Source organism: Sebastes fasciatus, chromosome 19 (genome assembly GCF_043250625.1).
Source record: "Sebastes fasciatus isolate fSebFas1 chromosome 19, fSebFas1.pri, whole genome shotgun sequence".
NCBI classification, from domain to species: domain Eukaryota; kingdom Metazoa; phylum Chordata; class Actinopteri; order Perciformes; family Sebastidae; genus Sebastes; species Sebastes fasciatus.
Window position 1 is genome coordinate 28602358 of NC_133813.1, and position 10555 is coordinate 28612912.

The 10555-nt window shown below is 42.3% G+C and overlaps 1 long non-coding RNA gene across 1 annotated transcript; it reads left to right on the forward strand.

Annotated features, from left to right (window-relative positions):
* The first annotated feature begins 699 nt into the window (after positions 1–699).
* LOC141757646 (uncharacterized) lies at positions 700–1677 on the forward strand. Its single transcript, XR_012591692.1, has 3 exons — positions 700–796; positions 829–1107; positions 1368–1677. It is a non-coding gene; the product is annotated as an uncharacterized LOC141757646 (long non-coding RNA).
* The last annotated feature ends 8878 nt before the right edge of the window (positions 1678–10555 follow it).

Below are 10555 nucleotides of genomic sequence, written 5' to 3' on the forward strand. Positions count from 1 at the left end.
CCATGTCTCTGAAGTTTTTTTTTCAAAAAAACAATCAGATCATGCATTCCAGCATGTCTCTATAACCTCTGTTTCAGCCCATTTCCAAAAGTGCTGATTTCTGTGTCTGTAGCTCTGTAGGTCTCATATTATGCTCATTTCCAGGTTCATAGATGTATTTTAATGTTGCACTAGAACATGTTTACATGCTGCAATGTTCAAAAAACCCTTTATTCTTCTCATACTGCAGCCTGAGTCTGCCTGCCTCAGAGCCTAATTCAGCCTCTGTCTGAAAACCCCTGATTCACAGCCTGTCTCCTCTCACTCTGCTCTGATTGGTCAGCGTTTTCTGTCAATCAAACGTCTTCTTCAACAACAGCGTCACCCTCCCCCTCCCTCCCGGAGAAGCTCTCTCTCTCTCTCTCTCTCTCTCTCTCTCTCTCTCTCTCTCTCTAGAGAGAGAGACGAGTGGAGAGATAGCAGCTAGAATAAAGTTTATAAACCACTTTAAAGTTTATAAACCAGAAACTTCACCCAGCGCACGTTACCGGAAGAATCTGATCAGAAATCGGCGACACATGATCAACATCTGCGGTCCAGATTCCAGGTTTTCCTGACGGTTTCTCTCAGGTAAATAATACTATTTATATCTCTGTTAGTTAGCTCAGTGTTTACCTCATGCATCAACTCTGTAAACCGTAAACATACACTCTGTTTTACGTCTGTCTTTACAGATCCATCTGTGAGAAATGACCGACAGAATCATCCCAGAGGAGAGCAGACAGCTGAGAGCAGATAGCTGTGAGCAGATGGCTCTGTTTACATGGAGATACAGAGCTAACCCGGTAGCATGTAGCTAACCCGTTAGCATGTAGCTACATGCTACCGCTATGAGACGGTGTGTAAACACAGCGACCATCAGGGTAGAAAATAGAAGATGTGAAACAGTAGTCAGTTCATTATTTCTGCTAAAAGATAAATGTATGGAAGATCAGAGTAATGGTATATTATTTACAGTAGTAGCTGTCTCTGTGTTACCATGACTACAGACCACCGGAGCTTAGCTTACTGTAGTTTACCAGAGCTGAAGACTTTCTCCTGTACCATGTCATCATAACTAACTAACAGGTGAGCTGATTACAAATGCTGTGAATAATTAATATTGTCATCTGTCAACTCAAATAAAGTTTGACTGTGAAACAGAAATGTGTTGTGTTGCTTACAAGTCACTATTTACTACCTGTACTCTGCTACATGCATGACATCAAATATATATAATATATAAATATCATCTGTTTAAACAGTGTAATTACATAAAGCCTTTGTGAAAGAACATGTTATATCTAGATGATGGGAGTACATGAAGCCTGTTCTGCTGGTTCTTGCAGACTAACAGTAGGAGCTACTTTGCTCAAGTTCGGTTGAGGAGGAGAGACAGTGACGCGCTGTGGGGCGGGGTCAGCTACTGAAGGTTCTCTCTGGTTCGACCAGAAAACCCTTATATGGCTAATTCTCTAACGACGTCAGAAGAAAAGAAAAGCTGCGCAGCGTTGTTTCGACACCCATTTCCGGACAAACGGAGCAGGAGAAAAAGAGAGAGGATGGTCTTTTATGATACTATGGTGACTTGTAGACACACTGGGGACAGATATTGATGTTTAAAAGACATGGAAAAGTGCATTTTGCATAATAGGTGACCTTTAACATTCTCTAAACTGTAAGTACAATTGTCACAACTGTTTCATGGGACATCACTATTCTATTGCATGTCTGCAAAAGGTAGTAATTCACCCAAAACACTTCATTCATGCTTCTAAACCAGTTATTGTGTCAGTATATTGGCCAATGCCACCAAAATGAAAAGTAGTTTTGTCATCATGTGAGCCGTACTGGTCAACATGTTTAGATGTTTTTCACCATCAACTGGAAATGTTTCTTATATACAAATTTCTGTTTCGTTCTGCTTTTTTGTGCACTGACTGGATGCTCACTGTTCTATACCGGCATGTCAGTTTTGTGTAGCTAAGTGTTGTAGTGTATCGCACTGAGCTGTTTAGATTCCCATTTCAACAGTAGGTCAAATACTCTACAATACTGTAATAGTTATACAGAAAAAGGATATGCACATTTGTATACAGTAAATGTATTTGTGTAGCAATGCGTTACATGTATTATAAACAGGAAACAGAAAATGTACTTTTGATAATTCATGTAGTCATATACAGTGAACAGAAATTTTGCCACAAAATGACATCTATGCAAAAAACAATAACAACCCTGCAACAATGAAAACACCTCCTGTAGTTCAGTTCAAATACCACAAATTGTGCCTCCTGGTCATAGATATTTATGGAATATACTGTACATGTCTGACAGATTTTGATAATTTAATTGATCATTTTGCATATGATGGCTCAAACGATGAAAGAATGTTTGGAAGTTGTGAAGAGGAAGACAATTTCATAGAGTCAACTCATCAGTTTTGATCATCAAGATGTGCAAGTGGTTATTGTACTCACTCTTTTTCATATGTGCCAAAACACGTGCAATTTCATTGAATGAATGAGAAATTCCAATCTCTTGTGAACAAAAAAACTAATTGTTTAGAGATTTGAGCTTATTGTTTTGGAAAAAAAAAATTCTCATTCAAGAATTGAGCCAAAGCGAATGAGAAAAACTGTAATCAAGCATATGGATCGTTAAACAATACACTTTAACATAGTCTGGCACGGTGGCCACATATACACACACACACACACACACACCAGCAACATCAACCATAAAATCCACTTGTATACCGAACAAAAGCCAATAAACAATAACATTGAAATAGGCCACTATAATAATAATAATAATAATAGATTCAACTTATATAGCGCTTTTTAGGATCTCAGACGCTTTACACATTCGGGGGGAAAAACGGTGTGAGACAAACAGTAGACGAACGACAGAAAACAGGCGACATACACAGGCACACTCTCATACATACACACGGACATATGGATAGGGGGAGGGGGGGGCTACAAGTAAGCAGAGGAGAAAAGATGGGTCTTGAGGCGGGACTGGAATATGGTATTTACATATTTCAACTATAGTTGAAATATGTAGATGAGCTTACTTTTGATGATGACAGCAGGAGATGACGGGGCTTGGTGTTGAACACTGAGATGAGTCTCTTTCAAAGGAGTGTAGGGACAAACAGTTCAGTTTGATATGATGCCCTGATGCCCATTTTTATTCGACTTAAAAACAGTCTTCCACCAGCAGGCCCACAGCTTGTTATGGGTAGGGTGACGAGGGGCCACATAAGTGTCGTTATTACTTGGCACTTGTTGAGGAGACACTGCAGGTCTTGGTTGAGAATGATGGCTGAACTTCTTCCTCCTGCTCCTACCTACAGAGGTGTTTCGGTTTAAAGAGGGGCCGTGTTACCTGGTTACTTTCAGCCAAATGCATCCGTGAGCTCGTAGTAACTTTTATGGTTGACGTAAATAATAAACTCAGAAAATATTTGGGGAAATTTGTGTTTGGTAGATTATTTCTCTGTTGTTACAATGCTAATTGGCATTGTATTTTACATGGTTGGAAAGCCTGTTTATTTACCTTCACAATGATGTCCAACTTGTAAGGATCATGCATTTGTGGGATGAGCAGCACAGCTGATTATGTGGGTAGCGCCCAGGAAAGATTTGCCAAAATGCTCTGCCAATGGTAAACAGTGTATTCTCCTGTTGGTGTTGACTCTTGTTTTGAATTGTTTGGTGGATTGGATGATTGAACTCTCTATCAGTAACAATGAACAAACAAGACATATTGGCAATTTTACACTTTATTCATTTAATACACCGTCAGGAGCCTCAGTAGCGGGTGGAAGATCCATACGCAGCCACAACAGCCTGGCACCTCCTCCTCATGCTGGTCACCAACCTGGTCACATTCCTCAACCAGGATTCATTGCAGTGACCAACACAACCAGCGTGGTTGTGTTGGTCACTCTAACATGTGCAGCACGCCCAAGCTGATACCACAAGTGTTGAATCGGTTGTGGCTCTGTGGGGGCGAGCTTTGTCATCTTGGAGGATGAAGTTAGGTCCCATATTGTGGAGATATGGGATCGCCTATGGCTGCAGAATCTCATCCCGATATCTCACTGCATTGAGATGGCCTTCAATGATGACAAGCCTTGTTTTGCCAGTGATATCATTGAGGGAACACACAACCACGCTGGCTGACCTGCAATGAATCCTGGTTGAGGAATGGAATGCCATCCCACAGCAACGTGTGACCAGGTTGGTGACCAGCATGAGGAGGAGGTGCCAGGCTGTTGTGGCTGCGTATGGATCTTCCACCCACTACTGAGGCTCCTAATGGTGTGGTGTGGGAGCCAACTCTGCATCACCTTTGCTGATGATTTCCTCAATGGACGTTTTGCAGTGGTCATGATATTGTTTATTTGCCCTCAACTTCCTTTTCAGGCACTGACGGCGAACAGTGGCTAGTCTCTTATGGTTCGGTAGCGCAGGTAGGCTGCTACTCTTGATAGGGAGAGGCATCTCCAAGTGACCATCCTCCTTCTGTCTGATGTTGCCACTGAGAAGTTGTGAGTAGTTGCATCTTGAGACACATACTTGTCATCATAGGTCCTTTCATTGAAGTCTGATTCCAGGGCTTTTAAAACATCAATGACTGGTGGGGCTGGTATTTCTTTCACTCCCACTCGATGCACAAAGCTTTGATTTCCCTGCCTGTCTAGATGAGGATTAGATGATCCTATTATGCTACAGCCGAGTTCAGTTTGCTGTGCGAAGGGTTTGTTTTCACCACCTAGGATGACTTCAAGTGGAGCCAGTGCTGATGGACAGTTATATCCAATCAACAGTCCTATTTCACAGTCTTGAAGTGGAGGTAGCCTGTCTGCCATGTGTTTGAGGTGAGGCCACGACAGTGCTGTTTTCCTTGTTGGGATGTAAGACTTTCCTACTGGAATGAAGCTGTGGGTGTAGGCTTGTTTACCAGAATGAAGCCCTCGAATTTGTAGACCACCAATGCTCTTACTTGTTAAAACTGTGTTGACAGCTGTCATCGTACTTAGGTTCAGCCTCACAGGTCGAGAGTCAACACTTAGGTCCTCAAGCAGATCTTCGAGAATGAATGTTGAATCACTCTGTGTGTCAAGCAACGCATAGGTGAGGACTTCTCTCTGTGGCTCTTGTGCTGAAGACACCAGGACTGGGACTATGCTTGAGGTAGCAGGAGCACATTGTGTTGATGAATAGGACATGACGTTGCGAACTTCTTGGCTTGCACTATTTTCTGTCGAAGCTGAGCCATTCTCTGCAGCTAACACTGGCCTTTGTCTCCACTCCTCATGCAAGCAGGTTGGATGCTGACGACTACAGGTGCCACAGGTGTGTTGCCTTTTACAATCTTTGTTAATGCGTCCCTTCCTCAAGCATCCAAAGCAGAGGCGGTTTTCATTGATAAACGCCTTTTTATCTTCCATGGTCTTTGAAGCAAAGGCAGGGCATCTGGAAATGCCATGTGTTTCATCCTTGCAGACTGAGCATGGTGGTCGCACCTTATCATCAGATGTTTGTTGTGTATCTTGGGTAGAATTCCTTGTTTGAGCACTTGTGTTGAATGCTCTAGCTCTCTTTGGTTGGCCTTCTTCTGGGTACTTGTAGTTCATTAGCAGTGGGGAGGCAATGGGGTTACAGGCTATACGGGCCTCCTTGTTCAAGAACTCTGTGAAACACATCAGATCAGGATAATTCCCAGACTTATCCAATTCATCAACAACAATTCGACTCCACCTTCGCACAATCCACTCTGGTAATTTTTTGAGCAACTTGTGGTTCTCTTCACAATCATTCAAAATAGCCAGCCCTTCGACATGTGGAATTGCCTCAGCACATCCTTGTAGGAAGTCTACAAACTCTCTTAGTGATTGAGGATCAGTTGCATTGATTTTAGGCCATCTGGTGAGCTTGTCGCTGAAAGCTTTCTGAACAATAAACGGGTTCCCATACCTCTCTTGTAGGACCCTCCATACACCTACATACGCGTCCTCTGAATTCCTGTAGAAGAATCCTTCAACAGCCTTGCATGCTTCTCCAGTGAGGTAAGTTTTCAGATAAAACATCTTCTCGCTTGCTGGGAGGGGCTTCCAATCGATAAGGTTCATGAAGGACATCTTCCAGTCAACAAACTTCATTGGGTCACCATTAAACATCGTTGGCTCAGGCACAGGCAGGCGGTTTATACTTAGGGAGCTTGCGATAGCTTGGGCCAGGCCGACAGTCTCATCAGATGTTGTTGCTCTCAGAAATGCTGGTTGAGGTTGGAACAATGGGGAATTTGGATTGCTCATAACTGCTCTAACTTTGTTCATTCCTCTTCCAGTTTTAATTGTCTCTGTGCCCTTTTGTACTCCATTTCTGCCAGCATTGTCGCCTCCTCAAGTTTCAAAACACTTTCCAGTTTATTGAGTTGCGATTGCTAAGCCTGGATGTCTTTCATTGCCTTTGCCTGTTCCCGCTCGGCTGCAAGTTCTGCTTCTGCGTCCAGTCATTTACTAGAGCTACTGGAGAGTGAACTTGAGTGGTTTGATTCCTGTGATCTTTCTGAGGCAGTCTCCGTGTTTGTGTGACCAAAGACAGACCCATACTCTTCCTTATTAAGCTCTATTCTCACCCTTTCCTTTTCAAGCCGCTCACTGTAGTTATGAACAGTGGTTCCTCTTCGTTTATTCCCAAGAGCAAGCATCTCTTCAGTCATAGAAGCACAAGTGTCCATTCTGCCAACGATCTCTGGTGTTCCGGACTGGTTACGTAGAATGGGCTCATATTGAAGGCGTACGTCATCATGTTTTGTGCGAATTTCTTTAATTCTATCAAGATCATCTGGAGAGCAGAAGGTTTTCATTGTTGTCCTAATCTCTCTCGCTGTCTGCCTCCAGGAGTCGTAAGCCACTTTAAATGTATTTTAAATGTTCTTTGACGACAACTTGGCTTGTCCTGTTGTGTGTCACTGGATTTGCTCATTCCCTCTGCATGGAGTGACATCTTGCTTGTTTCGTGTGGCTGGTTTGACTATGATCTTTGAGTGTAATCTGCAATATGACTGGGATAAACCTATATGAGTAGTGACTTTAACTTAAAGAGTGATAATACTTTTACCTTTACCAGACATTTACAAATACATTTGTTCCCCAAAAGATTTTTGTGCAAACAGGCACAGTACAATAACATGAGCAAAGGTGCTGCGAAAGCTCAACTATCTGACCTTTAAACAGGTCCCAGGGACTGCCATAGGAAAACAACATTAACACATGTAATCACAACATTTACCATACCAAAGACCTTGTAACCACCAGCTGCTTTAAACCTTAGAAGGATTGGACACTTTAAAGCATTGAAATATTAAACATTTGGATCACAATGTGAATTACTGTGTTTAAACAGTGGATTTGCACATGCACAGTCTCTTTACTGTCTCACTTTAAAGTCTCTCACTGCATCTGCATCTGATGTGTGTATTTCTATGCGTGGTTATCTGTCAATCTTGCCTAACAGCTGAGTGTAGGTAGACCGTCCAATGGGGAAGACACACTGGTCGAGTGGATGTCTCAGATGTAGCGATGAATTTAAATGTAACAGCCCTCGGCCTAGGTAAGCAAGACGCAGAGAGTCCAAACTGATGCTCAACGGTTTATTTCCTCCTCGCCACCAAACACCTCCAACACCGTAGCACTGTGAAACTATAGGAAATATACCAGAAAATACATTTACTATTTATACAAATGACACCAACACAATCTAAAGTTTCACATAATTAAGTATAAATAAATATGATTAATACAATTAGCAGTGCAAAAGGTGATTAAAATACAACTATAAATATATACCAATATAATGATGTTCTTAATGATATGAGTTTGTACAATGCAAGCTTAATGGCAAATGCCCTTAACAGTTAAAAGGTGCCTACTACTTTAAGATAACCCCCCCAAATCATCCACAGACTTAATACAATAATAGAAGAAATCACACTGAAGAAATCACTGATTCATCACCATCACCCATCAAATGACTTTCACTGATCTAGCAAACCCCAAATACCTTTAAACAAGGAAAGAATCAGCTGATTGTTTGACGGCGCTACATGCAGCGCAAACATATGAAACAGAGAAATGTTTGAATGAATCAATCAACTCGCACCTATGGTTGCACCTGTAGCAAAAGCAAGGAGGTGCCTCAACACACCTCATTCCACTGACCAAGGGTGTTAACCAAAAGATTTACAGGTAGTTTCTCTCATTTCTCTCCCGATTCTCTGGTGTTCTCTGGGCTATGACTGACACAACAAAGGGGTGTCTGCCACCTTGTGGAAGGTTCATGGAACTGCATAGGTTTGAGTTGTCATACTTCAAATCAATATCAAATAACCACAACAAGCAACAAAACAAATACTTATAAAAGACATGGATAATAATACATATGAACCAGTTACATTGCAATAGGGAGTCATTTCTGATCTCTGAAGTTCTAATCAGCGGTCAGTAACACTCCCACCAAATCCTGCTATGATGAACCAACTCAGCAAGCAAATTAATCATACAGGATTTCTAGGTCTATACATTTGACTGCTTTTAGTTTTAATTATTTAAGTTTAAAATGCGTGTGCTGCCATGCATGTGTTGTGATGTTCATCCTAACCACTCTCAAGGAGGATCGGTCGCTCAATGACTGAAGGTTTGGATGAATGATCTTTCCCTTTAACTGCTTTCCGATCCCCTGTCTGGATCTTGACTCGACGAACTAGACCATCGCTTCCCTGAATGGCCCTCTCTATTCTTCTCTTTTTTTTCTTCTTCTTTTTCTCTTTTTTTTTACATTGCAATAGGGTGTCATTTCTGATCTCTGAAGTTCTAATTAGCGGTCAGTTACAATAAACATACTAGGAGTATGTCTCTAATTAATATTGATTAAGTAAATTCAAGGCTTTCTGTTCGTGTTTTCAACAGCTGCCGTCACGTCTAGCGATCACGAGATCGAGAGACACCAGCTGTACTGATGAGAGAGGAGGGCCTACTCCCTGCCAGACAGATGAAAGACAGAAAGTTTTGAAACTTGTGTTTGGTTGATTATTTCTCTGTTGTTACAATGCTAATGGTCATTGTATTTTACATCGTTGGAAAGCCTGTTTATTTACCTTCACAATGATGTCCAACTTGTAAGGATCATGCATTTGTGGGATGAGCAGCACAGCTGATTATGTGGGTAGCGCCCAAGAAAAATTTGCCAAAATGCTCTGCCAATGGTAAACAGTGTATTGTCATAAGGCTACCAGGAAGCCTGCAATGACTGCCCTTCACCGGCAGGCCCGTTTGCGCTGGTGTCGACAACACAGACAATGGAACCTGAACATGTGGGGGAATGTCATGTTCTGTGATGAGTCCAGGTTCTGTCTGCCAAAGTTGGATGGCAGGGTCAAAGTATGGAGACGACGTGGAGAACGCTATGCTGATTGTTGCACCGATGCAGTAACAGCTTTTGGTGGGAGCAGTGTCATGGTGTGGGGGGGCGGCATCTCCCTGGGCGTGCTGTACGTGTTAGAGTGACCAACACAACCACGCTGGCTGACCTGCAACGAATCCTGGTTGAGGAATGGAACGCCATCCCACAGCAACGTGTGACCAAGTTGGTGACCAGCATGAGGAGGAGGTGCCAGGCTGTTGGGGCTGCATATGGATCTTCCACCGCTACTGAGGCTCCTGACGGTGGATTAAATGAATAAAGTGTAAAATAGCCAATATGTCTTGTTTGTTCCTTGTTACTGATAGAGTTCAATCATCCAATCCACCAAACAACTCAAAACAAGAGTCAATACCAACAGGAGAATACACTGTTAACCATTGACGGAGCATTTTGGCAAATTGTTCTTGGGTGCTACCCACATAATCAGCTGTGCTGCTCATCCCACAAATGCATGATCCTTACAAGTTGGACATCATTGTGAAGGTAAATAAACAGGCTTTCCAACCATGTAAAATACAATGCCAATTAGCACAACAGGCAAATAATCCATCAAACACAAGTTTCCGAACTTTTTTTTCCCAGTTCAGATAGATAGATGGACGGACGGACGGACAGACAGACAGACAGACAGATAGATGGGCCTGAGTGCCAAGTGGGTCATTTTTTGGCCTTTTCTCTAATCTCTGCTTTTTTGTATGATATGTGATAATTTTACCTATTTTGGTTTAAAATGTGTATGAATATTTATGAAAGCATGTGAGAAGTTTAAAGTTGTCTTTGGCGGAACTGCTAACAACTCATAGTTATGTGAAACATATAGGAGCCCGAACTAGGCACTAGTTTTAGGGGTCACGAGCCAAATGGTTGGGAATCACTGGCTTGAAGCTTCAGTAGGCATAATGTTTTCGGCATCATTGGGCAAAAATTCCATAATAACCTTTCAGCATATTGTAATTCAAGTGTTCTGAGAGATAACTAGAATAGTTACCAATAGAGGGCGCTAAGGCGCCGCCCCCCCCCCCCCCCCCCCCCCCCCC